Source organism: Coregonus lavaretus (genome assembly GCF_964263955.1).
Source record: "Coregonus lavaretus genome assembly, contig: HAP1_SCAFFOLD_1115, whole genome shotgun sequence".
NCBI classification, from domain to species: Eukaryota; Metazoa; Chordata; class Actinopteri; order Salmoniformes; family Salmonidae; genus Coregonus; species Coregonus lavaretus.
Genome location: NW_028166617.1, coordinates 31,753 through 46,526, shown reverse-complemented (window position 1 = coordinate 46,526; position 14,774 = coordinate 31,753).

Here is a 14,774-nt window from a genome sequence, read left to right as displayed (position 1 = left end):
ATATGAAACTACCCTTTAATTGAGTAAAAATTGTTGAAATAGAAAAATAATCGTCATCAAGATATCATTATGTTATTCAAAAACATGCGTGTCACAATTATTGGCTGCCCTATAAATTATTTTGAACAAAACCTAATTGAGTGCATTTGTAAAGTATTCAGACCCCTTGACTTTTTCCACACTTTGTCTAATTCTAAAATTGATTAAATTGTTTTTTTTCCTCATCAATCTACACACAATACCCCATAATGACAAAATGAGAACAGGTTTTTAGACTTTTTTATAAATGTATTAAAAATAACAAATGGAAATATTACATTTACATAAGTATTCAGACCCTTTACTCAGTACTTTGTTGAAGCACCTTTGGCAGCGATTACAGCCTCGAGTCTTCTTGGGTATGACGCTACAAGCTTGGCACACCTGTATTTGAGGAGTTTCTCCCATTCTTCTCTGCAGATCCTCTCAAGCTCTGTCAGGTTGGATAGGGTGTGTCGCTGCACAGCTATTTTCAGGTCTCTCCAGAGATGTTAGATCGGGTTCAAGTCCGGTTTCTGGCTGGGCCACTCAAGGACATTCAGAGACTTGTCCCGAAGCCACTCCTGCGTTGTCTTGGCTGTGTGCTTAGGGTCGTTGTCCTGTTGGAAGGTGAACCTTAGCCCCAGTCTGAGGTCCTGAGCGCTCTGGAGCAGGTTTTCATCAATGATTTCTCTGTAAATTGCTCTGTTCATCTTTCCATTGATCCTGACTAGTCTCCAAATCAAATCAAATCAAATTGTATTTGTCATGTGCCGAATACAACAGGTGTAGACCTTACCGTGAAATGCTTACTTACAAGCCCTTAACCAACAATGCAGTTCAAGAAATAGAGTTAAGAAAAGATTTACTAAATACACTAAAGTAAAAAAATAAATAAAAATTAACACAATAAAATAATAACGAGGCTATATACAAGGGGTACCGGTACTGAATCAATGTGTGGGGGTACAGGTTAGTTGAGGTAATTTGTACATTTAGGTAGGGGTAAAGTATCTATGCATAGATAATAAACAGCGAGTAGCAGCAGTGTAAAAACAAAGGGGGGAGGTGTCAATGTAAATAGTCTGGGTGGCCATTTGATTAATTGTTCAGCAGTCTTATGCCTTGGGGGTAGAAGCTGTTAAGGAGCCTTTTGGACCTAGACTTGGCACTCTGGTACCGCTTGCTGTGCGGTAGCAGAGAGAACAGTCTATGACTTGGGTGACTGGAGTCTTTGACAATTTTTTGGGCCTCCCTTCTGACACCGCCTAGTATATAGGTCCTGGATGGCAGGAAGCTTGGCCCCAGTGATGTACTGGGCCGTACGCACTACCCTCTGTAGCGCCTTACGGTCAGATGCCGAGCAGTTGCCATACCAGGCGGTGATGCAACCGGTCAGGATGCTCTCGATGGTGCAGCTGAATAACTTTTTGAGGATCTTGGGACCAATGTCAAATCTTTTCAGTCTCCTGAGGTGGAAAAGGCGTTGTCGTGCCCTCTTCACGACTGTCTTGGTGTGTTTGGACCATGATAGTTTGTTGGTGATGTGGACACCAAGAAACTTGAAACTCTCGACCCGCTCCACTACAGCCCCTTCGAAGTGAATGGGGCGTGTTCCCAGTCCCTGTCCCTGAAAATCCTCCCCACAGCATGATGCTGCCACCACCATGCTTCACCGTAGGGATGGTGCCAGGTTTCCTCTAAACGTGATCTCATCCCAGGTAAGAGGGGGAGTGGCAGCAGCAGCAGGTTCTCCCCATGTGAGCTGAGTCCAGTGGACCAGTCCTGTATCCCCCCTCCCAGACAGCGACAGTGGTCTGAACCATGGCTAGCTATCCACAATCTGGCTTGACTAAACAAGGTCTACCAAGAGGGAAGGAGGGAGAGGAAGGTAGAGGAAGGAGGAAAGAGAGAAAAGGGTTCTCTCCATCACGATGTAAGAAGGAAAGGAGGGAGAAGGCCGAGCAAGAGGAAGAGGAAGAGGTGGAAGATGACAAGGAGAGTTGATCTGTCCATCACTACCATAAGGAGATCTCTTCTGGGGGCTCTTGTTCTCTCCTCTTTCCCACAGAGGAGCACCTTTCGCAGGCAGCCCAGAGCAGACTCTCCAACGACGGTGGATTGTGCGATAGACCTCCAGGTAGGCGCTGCGCTTCCACATAGTCACGTGTATCCTCTGTCTCAGGAGGAGACGGCCGCTATGGAGACCTACATCACAGAATCTTTGAGACAGGGGTAAATACTGCCGTCTACTTCCCCTGCGTCCTCAAGTTTCTTTTTTGTGAAGAAGAAGGATGGGGGTTTACGCCCGTGTATTGATTACCATGGTCTAAATCAGATCACCATCAAATACAGCTATCCTCTCCCTCTGATTGCTAGTATGACGGAGTCATTACACGGGGCGTGATTCTTCACAAAATTTGATCTCAGGAGCGCGTACAACCTGGTGCGCAATAGGGAGGGAGATGAGTGGAAGACAGCATTCAGTACCACCTCGGGTCACTATGAGTACCTCGTCATGCCATACGGGTTAATGAATGCTCCTTCAGTCTTCCAATGATTTGTGGACGATATTTTCCGGGACTTGCATGGACAGGGTGTTGTGGTATATATTGATGACATTCTAATATACTCCGCTACACGAGCCGAGCATGTGTCCCTGGTGCGTCGAGTGCTTGGTAGACTGTTGGAGCATGACCTGTATGCGAAGGCGGAGAAATGTCTGTTCTTTCAGGAGTCCATCTCCTTCCTGGGACATCGGTTGTCCGCATCAGGGGTAGAGATGGAGATTGACCGCGTTTCTGCCATGCGTAATTGGCAGACTCCCACCACGGTAAAGGAGGTGCAGCGCTTCTTGGGTTTTGCCAATTACGCACTGAGGTTTATCCGGGGCTTTGGACAGGTAGCAGCTCCCATTACCTCTCTGCTAAAGGGGGGTCCGGTGCGCCTGCAGTGGTCAGCTGAGGCGGACAGGGCGTTTAAACGTCTGAAGGACTTGTTTACCTCGGCTCCGGTGCTGGCGCATCCGGATCCCTCTTTGGCATTTCAGGTGGAGGTGGATGCTTCCAAGGCTGGGATCGGCGCTGTGCTGTCTCAGCGCTCTGGTACGCCACCTAAACTCTGCCCCTGTGCTTTCTATTCTAAGAAGCTCAGTCCGGCGGAGCACAATTATGATGTGGGGGATAGGGAGCTGCTGGCTGTGGTTCAAGCCCTGAAGGTGTGGAGACATTGGCTTGAGGGGGCTAAACACCCTTTTCTCATTCTGACTGACCATCGTAACCTGGAGTACATCCGGGCAGCGAGGAGGCTGAATCCTCGCCAGGCAAGGTGGTCAATGTTTCTTTCCCGCTTTGTATTTAAGCTCACCTATAGACCAGGGTCCCAGAACACTAAGGCAGACGCCCTGTCCCGACTATATGACACAGAGGAGAGGTCCATTGAGCCCACTCCCATACTCCCGGAGTCTTGCTTAGTGGCACCGGTGGTGTGGGAGGTGGATGCGGAAATCGAGCGGGCGTTACGTTCCGACCCTACTCCTCCACAGTGTCCGGAGGGTCGGAGGTACGTGCCGCTCGAGGTTCGCGACCGTTTGATATACTGGGCTCACATGTCACTCTCCTCTGGTCATCCGGGTATTGGTCGGACAGTGCACTGCCTTAGTGAGAAGTACTGGTGGCCAACCTTAGCTAAGGACGTGAGGGTTTATGTTTCCTCCTGCTCGTTGTGCGCCCAGTGTAAGGCACCTAGACACCTGCCCAGGGGGAAGTTACAACCCCTACCCGTTCCACAACGGCCGTGGTCTCACCTGTCGGTGGATTTTGTCACGGACCTTCCTCCCTCCCAGGGGAACACTACGATCTTGGTCATTGTGGATCTTTTTTCTAAAGCCTGCCGTCTCATTCCCCTGCCAGGTCTCCCTACTGCCCTACAAACTGCTGAGGCCCTGTTTACACACGTCTTCTGGCACTATGGGGTGCCTGAGGATATAGTGTCTGATCGGGGTCCCCAGTTCACCTCTAGAGTCTGGAGGGCATTTATGGAACGTCTGGGGGTCTCGATTAGCCTTACATCAGGTTTTCACCCCGAGAGTAATGGGCAGGTGGAGAGAGTTAACCAGGATGTGGGTAGGTCTCTGAGGTCATATTGCCAGGACCGGCAAGAGGAGTGGTCGGGATATATTCCCTCGGCAGAGATAGCCCAAAACTCCCTCCGCCATTCGTCCACTAACCTTACGCCTTTCCAGTGTGTGTTAGGTTATCAGCCGGTTCTGGCTCCTTGGCATCAGAGCCAGACCGAAGCCCCTGCGGTGGACGAGTGGTTTCGGCGCTCGGAAGAAACTTGGAACGCTGCGCATGTCCATCTGCAGCGGGCCATCAGGCGGCAAAAGGTGAGCGCCGATCGCCACGGCAGTGAGGCTCCGGTGTATGCACCGGGAGACCGGGTCTGGCTCTCGACCCGAAACCTGCCCCTTCGCCTGCCCTGCCGGAAGCTGGGTCGGCGGTTTGTGGGGCCCTTTAAAGTCCTGAGGAAATTGAACGAGGTATGTTATAGGTTACAACTGCCCATTAATTACCTCATTAACCCCTCGTTCCATGTGTCTCTCCTCAGGCCGGTGGTGGCTGGTCCACTACAGGAGAGTGAGGTACGAGAGGCTCCTCTGCCCCCGTTGGAAATCGAGGGGGCTCCGGCGTACTCAGTCCGTTCCATCTTGGATTTGAGGCGTCGGACGGGGGGCCTGCAGTATCTCGTGGAGTGGGAGGGGGTCAATGCAATCGCGCATTAGATGACGCATTCTTAGTACTATTGCAGCGTTCACGTGCTAGTCGGAACTTGGAAACCCGGACATTTCAGACTTGCTTACTGGTTGTAGTTATACACTTGCCGCATTCAACGAATCAACAAGACGGACATTTCAGAGTTTCCTAGGTCCGACTAGCATGTGAACGTGGCATAATTTCTAAATTTCACATACTAAAAAACTAAATGTTTTTTAATACTATTTAGTACTCTAATATGGGTATTCGGACACTGCCACTTTGTCTCTCACACACTGAGCATGAGCACAGTCATTATGGCCACAGCTTCCTCTGACCTGGCAGACCACCTGTGCTGTTCCATCTGCACAGACATCTACACTGAGCCTGTGTCTCTAAGCTATCAGCACACCTTCTGCAAGAGATGCCTCCAAGACAGCCTGAATGCTGGACACCAACTCTGTCAAGTGGGCAGGGCTCTGGTCAGAGACAGAATCTTCCAGATCAACAGACTGATCAGGAACGTGGCCTACCAGCTGAAACTGGAGGAAGATGCTAAAAGACAGAGAGCTACAGCCGAGAGAGGAAACAGTAGAGAGATGAATGTCGTGAACATGGAGTGGCTCTGAAGCTGTTCTGTGAGACGGATAGTAAGCTGATCTCTGTGATCTGCAGAGATGGGTGAGACGACAGAGGACACACATTCAAACCTATAAGAGAAGCACATGAGGATCTGAAAAAAGAGGTAGCCTCAGATTTATGCTACTTCAAGAAGGACATTAGTGTGCTGGAATACTCAAGAGATGAGCAGCAAAGATAAATGTCTCAAGCAAAAGAGACGTCAGATCATTTCAAAGTCCAGATCAGGTTGCTTGGTTGACAAGGAGATAGTACTTGCCAGGCTGGAGGAACAGCTAAAGGAGAAGCGAGTTAAAACGGAGCCCTCACTGAGCCCAGAGACTTCCTGCTCTAGTGGATGGAGAGGGGCTGCACTGAGATGAGGGAGACGTGGAAGGAGGAGGAGTGGGTGGAGAGGAATATGATAGAGAGTAATATGATATAGAGATTAGAATAGAGGGGAATATGATAGAGGGAATATATTGAGAGGAATGAGACAGAGAGGATTTGTTTCATTAGATCACTTTAAGACTTAAAACCTCTTAGGCTGACAGTCCCCGAAATCGGGCGCTAGAATTTCTTTAAAAAATATGTAAATGTTTACATGACTTATTTGATTGATTTCCCACCGTTTCATATTTCAGAAGACATCCATCCAGACCTTCCTAGAACCACGTAAACGTCCTCTGTCGAATAAACTTGTATTTGCCTCCCTCTGGTGGTCGGCTGCATCATTACATCCATTTATATCACTTAACTGCAACGTTAAGTCAAAGGGGCGTTCCAGGAAAAACATTTATCCAGCTTGACTGCTTCACGGCACAGACATGGCAAAGCAATCACTGAATTTGTCTCGAGCAGGCAGAGCTAAATAAATAACTTTCATAGCTCTACTATAAAGAATGCGACCTACACACTTCCTTAAACCTAAAATAAGTCAAGAAGTAATTTTGTGTGGAAGTCAAACGTTTTTTCAGAACGACAAAATCGAGACCTTTACATAGCCCTTCTCCCATTGTCTATAGGTGGGATGCACACTGGTTAAATGGCCCAAATGTTAATTTAGACATTCACACATTTTACAGATTTTGACTATCACTAATGTCATGAAATGTTTGGCAAAGTAGTAAAGAAGGTTGTATTATACTTTTCTTGTGTACTAGATCATATGGTTTGAAAAGTTTTTTTTTTTCTCAGACATAAATGAAAAATTCCAGGTGAAATCTAAAGGTCATAGCTTCCTGGGGGGAGGGACACCACTACATTAATAAAATATTGCCCTCTTGCTAGATTGATGACTAAAGCCCTAGTGAAACAGTGCAAAATGGTTGTCAGCTCAACTGGTTAAATACAAGACCTGTTCATTGTGAAATGTATGTGTTCAAGTCTAATAATTTTGCTCTATATATTTTCTGCTCTGTATGTAATTTTATCTGTTTAAGCTGTTTGGATTGTTAATTGATATAACACAGGGCACCATTGAAAAAGAGACACTGGTCTCAATTGGGATTCCCTGTATAAATAAAGAGGAACATGATAGAGGTAATATGATAGCGAGTATTATGATGTAGTGGAATATGATGGAGAGGAATATAATAGAGGGAATATAATAGAGGGAATATGATAGAGGGAATATGATAGAGGAATGTGATGGAGGGGAATATTATAGCGAATGAATGGAGGAATGTGTGACGCTCTTGAGCAACAAAGGTTGTCTGTTTGGTTATATCAACTGGAAAGACATGGATAAGAAAATGTTCAAACATATTTTTAAACAATGGGCGCTGTTGGCAGGTCTACAAATACTGTTCTATTGTCACGTTGCTGTGGATTGGTGTGGTGTAGAATCAGGCGCAGGAAGCAGAGGATAAGTCCAACCAGACTTTCCTAGAGCACAACACAAAATAAATCCAAAACAGCCCGGAGGCAAAAGGACGCACAAAGGCGTAAAATAGCGAGCACACACACAGGTGCGTAATACTCTCCTAAATACAAGGAGGAAGCTATGAACATAGCGTACCGACACGGGTAGCGTAACAACACGACACGAACAATTACACACAACACTAAACTAACAACAAGGAAACTAAATAGGGTGCTAAATGAGACATAACACAAAACAGGTGTGACTAACAGACAAAACCAATCAAACAAGAAACATAGAGCGGTGGCAGCTAGAACTCCGGAGACGACGACCGGCGAAACCTGCCCGAACAAGGAGGAGGAGCCGCCTCGGCCGAAACCGTGACAGTACCCCACCCTTGACGCGCGGCACCAGCCGCGCGCCGCCTCCGGCCTCGGGGCCGACCAGGAGGACGCGGAGCAGGGCGCGTAGGATGACCTCGATGGAATTCGGTCATCAGGGACGGATCCAGAATGTCCCTCCTCGGCACCCAGCACCGCTCCTCCGGACCGTACCCCTCCCACTCCACGAGATATTGGAGACCCCCCATCCGGCGTCTCGAATCCAGGATGGTCCGAACAGTGTACGCCGGAGCCCCCTCGATGTCCAACGGGGGCGGAGGAGTCTCCTCAATCTCAAAGTCCTGGAGTGGACCAGCTACCACCGGCCTGAGGAGAGACACATGGAACGAGGGGTTAATATTCTTGTAATCAATAGGTAGTTCTAACCTGTAACTCACCTCGTTCAATCTCCTCAGGACTTTAAAAGGCCCCACAAACCGCCGACCCAGCTTCCGGCAGGGCAGGCGGAGGGGCAGGTTTCTGGTTGAGAGCCAGACTCGATCTCCAGGTGCGTACACTGGCCCCTCACTGCGGTGTAGGTCGGCGCTCGTCTTCTGTCGACGTATGGCACGCTGCAGATGGACGTGTGCAGCGTTCCACGTCTCCTCCGAGCGCCGCACCCACTCATCCACAGCGGGGGCCTCGATCTGGCTCTCATGCCACAGTGCCAGAACCGGCTGGTACCCCAACACACACTGGAAAGGGGTTAGTTGGGTGGAGGAGTGGCGGAGAGAGTTCTGTGCCATCTCGGCCCAGGGCACATATCTCGCCCACTCCTCCGGCCGGCCCTGACAATATGACCTCAGAAACCTACCCACATCCTGGTTGACTCGTTCAACCTGCCCATTACTCTCCGGGTGGTAACCCGAGGTAAGGCTCACCGAGACCCCCAAACGTTCCATAAATGCTCTCCAGACTCTGGAGGTAAACTGGGGGCCTCGATCGGACACTATATCCTCGGGCACCCCGTAATGCCGGAAGACGTGAGTAAATAGAGCCTCAGCGGTCTGTAGGGCCATAGGAAGACCCGGCATAGGAAGGAGACGACAGGCCTTCGAGAACCGATCCACAACGACCAGGATGGTGGTATTCCCCTGTGAGGAGGGAAGATCGGTAACAAAATCCACCGAGAGGTGAGACCAGGGTCGTTGTGGAACGGGCAGGGGCTGTAATTTACCCCTGGGCAAGTGTCTGGGCGCCTTACACTGGGCACACACTGAGCAGGAGGAGACATAAACCCTCACATCCCTGGCTAACGTTGGCCACCAGTACTTCGTACTAAGGCAGTGCACTGTCCGGCCAATACCCGGATGTCCTGAGGAGGGGGACGTGTGAGCCCAATAAATCAGCCGATCCCGGACCTCGAGCGGGACGTACGCCCGACCCACCGGACACTGTGGAGGACTAGGCTCGGTGCGTAACACCCGCTCGATCTCCGCATCGACCTCCCACACCACCGGTGCCACCAGACAAGACTCCGGTAGTATGGGAATGGACTCCACACACCTCTCCTCCGTGTCATACCGACGGGACAGAGCATCTGCCTTCCCGTTCTGGGACCCAGGGATGTAAGTGATCTTGAACACAAACCGGGCGAAAAACATAGTCCATCGAGCCTGGCGAGGATTCAGTCTCCTAGCTGCCCGAATGTATTCCAGGTTACGATGGTCGGTCAGAATGAGGAAAGGGTGCTGAGCCCCCTCAAGCCAATGCCTCCACACCTTTAGGGCCTGTACTACGGCTAACAGCTCCCTGTCCCCTACGTCATAATTCCGCTCCGCCGGACTGAGCTTCTTAGAATAAAAAGCACAGGGGCGGAGCTTAGGTGGTGTACCGGATCGTTGAGAAAGAACTGCCCCGATACCGGCCTCAGACGCGTCCACCTCAACTTGGAAGGGTAAAGTGGGATCCGGGTGCGCCAACACCGGAGCCGAGGTAAACAGGTCCTTCAGTCTCCCAAAGGCCCTGTCCGCCCCAGCCGACCACTGCAAGCGCACCGGACCCCCCTTCAGAAGAGACGTTATGGGAGCTGCCACCTGTCCAAAACCCCGGATAAACCTCCGGTAGTAATTCGCAAAACCCAAGAACCGCTGCACCTCTTTAACCGTAGTTGGGGTTTGCCAATTACGCACGGCGGACACTCGGTCCACCTCCATTCTCACCCCTGACGCAGACAACTGGTAACCCAAAAAGGAAACTGACTCCTGGAAGAACAGACATTTCTCAGCTTTGACATACAGGTCATGCTCCAACAGTCTCCTCAATACCCTGCGCACCAGGGCTACATGCTCGGCCCGAGTAGGACTGTACACCAGAATATCATCTATGTACACCACTACTCCCTGCGCCTGCATGTCCCGGAAAAGTTCATCTACAAACGATTGGAAGACTGATGGAGCATTCATTAACCCATATGGCATGACGAGATACTCGTAATGGCCGGAGGTAGTACTAAATGCTGTCTTCCACTCATCGCCCTCCCTAATGCGCACCAAGTTATATGCGCTCCTGAGATCCAATTTTGTGAAGAACCTTGCCCCGTGTAAGGACTCCGTCATGGTCCCAATCAGCGGGAGTGGATAACTATATTTCACAGTCACCTGATTGAGACCGCGGTAATCAATACACGGACGCAAACCTCCATCCTTTTTCTTCACAAAAAAGAAGCTTGAGGACGCGGGAGAAGTGGAGGACCGTATGTATCCCTGTCTCAGAGACTCGGCAATGTAAGTTTCCATTGCCCTTTTCTCCTCCTGTGACAAAGGATACACATGGCTCCGCGGAAGCGCTGCTCCTGTCTGGAGGTCTATCGCACAATCCCCTTGTCTATGAGGTGGCAACTGTGCCGCTCTGGTCTTACTAAACATGAGCGCCAAATCCTCATACTCAGGAGGAATGTGCAGTGCTGGCATCTGGTTCGGACTCTCCACCGAGGTCGCCCCTACGGAAACACCCAGACATAACCCCTCACACTGAGCAGACCACCCTTTAAGAGCTTTCTCTCGCCACTAAATAGTAGGATCATGGGTCATCAACCAGGGAAGCCCCAGTACCACCGGATACGCAGGAGAGTCGATCAGATAGAGTTGAATCGTCTCCTCATGACCCCCCTGCGTCATCATCCTAAGTGGCGCTGTGACCTCCCCAATCAACCCAGATCCTAACGGACGACTATCTAAGGCATGTACAGGAAAGGGTTTTTCGACTGGAAGGAGGGGAATCCCTAACTTAACACAGAATCTCCGATCTACAAAATTCCCAGCTGCGCCTGAATCGACTAGCGCCTTATGCTGGGACCGAGGTGCAACCTGTGGGAAACAAACAGGTAATGTAATGTGTACGACAGAAAGCTCTGGGTAAGTAGGGCGCCTACTCACCTGGGAGGACTCCCCACTGTATGACCTGCCATCTCCCTCACCAGGGGACCCTCCCCAGCACCTAGCCGCGGTGTGCCCTCCGCGCCCACACTTGGTGCAGGAGACTGCCCCCCTCGGGCTCCTACCTCTTCTCCCTCTAGCGCCAGCACCTCCAAGCTCCATCGGACACTGCTCAGAGGCGCTGGAGGGTGGAATGGGGGGCCCCCACCTGGGACGTCCGCGGGTCGCAAGCAGGTTGTCCAGTCGAATGGCCATGTCCACCAGCTGGTCAAATGTTAGTGTAGTGTCCCTGCATGCTAACTCCCTGCGGACGTCCTCCCGAAGGCTACATCTGAAGTGGTCTATGAGGGCCCTCTCATTCCACCCAGCATCAGCCGCTAGAGTCCGGAACTCCAGCGCAAACTCCTGAGCGCTCCTCATCCCCTGTCGGAGGTGGAATAGACGTTCCCCCGCCGCTTTCCCCTCCGGTGGATGGTCGAAGACCGCACGGAAGCGACGGGAGAACTCCGCATAGGTGACTGTGGCGGCGTCTATTCCCCTCCATTCGGCGTTGGCCCACTCCAATGCCTTGCCGGTGAGACAGGAGATGAGGGCGGAAACGCTCTCGTATCCCGAGGGCGCCGGGTGTATGGTGGCAATGTAGAGCTCCACTTGTAAGAGGAACCCCTGACACCCGGCAGCGGTGCCGTCGTACGCCCTCGGGAGCGAGAGCCGAATCCCACTGGGTTCCGGTCGATGGACGGGCTGGCTGTCCGGTGGTGATGGTGCGATAGGTGGGGCTGTGGGAACCCCGCTGGTCTCCCATCGACGAAGGGTGTCCATGACGCCCTCAAAGGCGTGCCCGATCCGGTTGATACGGTGCTCTTGACCAAGGAGACGCTCCTCCATGGTGTCGACGGGTGCTCCTGCTGATTCCATGTTCTGGTGTGTAATTCTGTCACGTTGCTGTGGATTGGTGTGGTGTAGAATCAGGCGCAGGAAGCAGAGGATAAGTCCAACCAGACTTTACTAGAGCACAACACAAAATAAATCCAAAACAGCCCGGAGGCAAAAGGACGCACAAAGGCGTAAAATAGCGAGCGCACACACAGGTGCGTAATACTCTCCTAAATACAAGGAGGAAGCTATGAACATAGCGTACCGACACGGGTAGCGTAACAACACGACACAAACAATTACACACAACACTAAACTAACAACAAGGAAACTAAATAGGGTGCTAAATGAGACATAACACAAAACAGGTGTGAATAACAGACAAAACCAATCAAACAAGAAACATAGAGCGGTGGCAGCTAGAACTCCGGAGACGACGACCGGCGAAACCTGCCCGAACAAGGAGGAGGAGCCGCCTCGGCCGAAACCGTGACATCTATAGTCAGCTGATATTGATTTCCTTATTTAATAATGTATTAAACTAAAATGCTAAACATCAATGACACCTACTCTTCAATTACATTTTTTGGGCCTATATAATTACACATCCAGCTAATTTTATCCCTCTATGAGCATGCGTACCGTAAAGATACCGTAAGGATCACTCGACTGCAACAGCTCTGGTTGATTTAATCGATCAATGGCTCAGGTCACTTGACCAAGATAAACTTGTGGATGAGCTGCTTCTTGATTTTAGTGCTGCATTTGACCTTGTTGATCATATGGCTAATAGCTGAGGCCATTGAAGAGAGATGTTTTCTTGAACCCTCATTTCTTTTTTGGAACTTTGTTACTGAGGTGACATAGACTATGGAAGACTTGTTTTACTGTAGTAAGGTAGCCTATGTATTTTATTGATAATGATGATGATGATGATGATGATGATGATGATGATGATGATGATGATGATGATGAATATTGACATTAGTGGTAGGCTGAGATCGAACAAACAACCTAAGTAAGCCTGGCTGCTATTTATGATATCTAAAACATATTGACTTTTAATTAGGCAAAACACATGTCGTTTGAATGGTCAACCATTTGATATGAGTTACAGCATTTTATTTTAATAAAAAATTAGGTTATATGGATTCATTGTATATATTAGGTATGACTGTGATGCATAGGTACAAAAAATCTAAAATAAATAAACGAAATTGTGCCAGCATTTGATTACACATGAAAGCTGCTGTGGGTAACCATGGCAATGGGGACTCCATTGTGACATCACAAGATTCCGATTCTGGAAGGTTACCTGTTGCACAGACAAACTGAACAGTGCAAAGAGACTGATTCAACTAACCACTGACAGATTATTCATGTCCTATTTCATTAGTGAGAGAACACACTGCTTACTTCAGAGGTAGGTTGTAATATAACTTATTGTGAATGTGTTTCAGTATTATAACTTACTTTCAAATTACTTGTGTATGAATGTGACATTTTAAGTAGACCTAACATGACTAGTGAAACTTTTGAAGAGAGATAGTTTGATTGAGTCCTCTTTTTGTGAGAAAATGCTTCATCCTGACACCTGAGATGTCATGTTACAATTGTAGTGAGCCAGCCTAATGGCTAATGCATTCTATTGATGACAGAAAAAAATTACCTCTCTGTGTTAATCACCAACATATGTTGTAATCAATTATCTCAATAAATATGTACCAAAAGAGTAGGTTGTGTAAAAAAACAAGTATGCCTACCTAATTTGTAGTTGATTCATTTCTAATAAGAATAATATGTTCTTAATTGAATGGACATCCATTTCAAATGGTTGAATTGATAGACCTCTTTAAATTGAGGTGCACTCTAAATTGAGGTGCACTCAGGGGCACTCAAAGAGAAGACTGGCGTTTTTACCTCCTTGGTTTTTAAAATAGATGAAACTGTACAAGTTAGGTCCTGCATGGATATAGAGTCATTTTCTACCCAAAACACAGTGTTTTTAATGATATGATGGAAGTGATTAGTGTGGTTTGTGAGAACCAGGCCCAATATGGAGTAGAGCTTCATGAGGGGTTGAATATGGCTCAATAGTAAGGTACAGAAAGTGCCTGAAGTTTGCTTTTTAAAGTCTGTGTTGTGCTTTTTCTTCTCCAATGGCAACGCCTTGCATCACAATGATGATGTCATAAAGGATATTGTTCACGAAATGATAAGAACAGCCAAAATCGATTCATTTGATCTTGGTCACTTTTCCAGTAGCCAACTTTTTACTAGTAATTCAGATAGGCCTATTGCGTAAACATATCTGGATCAGGATTCTCACTTGCTTAATTGTAAGTAGCTGGGAAGAAAACGTGTGCACATTGTAAAGAGATGCATTATTATTTGGTTAGCAACACCCACTTACTACAACGTTATGTATTTTCCAGAGTTATTGTTAGCTAAGAGGAAGACATGGAGGGTTCAACGCTGACACAGAGGAGGGGTGAGTGTCGGTTGGAGGAAAGGGCGATCCAGACAGACTACGTGATGGAGCTGGGAGCCAGGTTGGCTCTGGTTTTGCAGATCCAGAAGGATCAGGAGAAGAAGATGAAGAGGATTTGGTTCAAGACGAGGAAAATGCCAAGACTGATTGAGGAGGTAACAAGACCAACTTTGACAAAGTCGACTAGAGTTCTATTTAACAATATTAATTAAAGCAAATATAAGTTATTGTAAGGGCAAAATGTTCCATATAACATGGAATGTAAGCTAACAATGTTTTGTCCTTATTTCTTTTTGTATTAGGCTACACCATGGCAATGCTTATAACTGTTCTTGTCTAAATGTGTTGTATCATGTCTGTCTGATTCAGTGTATTTATGTCCTCAGTTCTTATGGT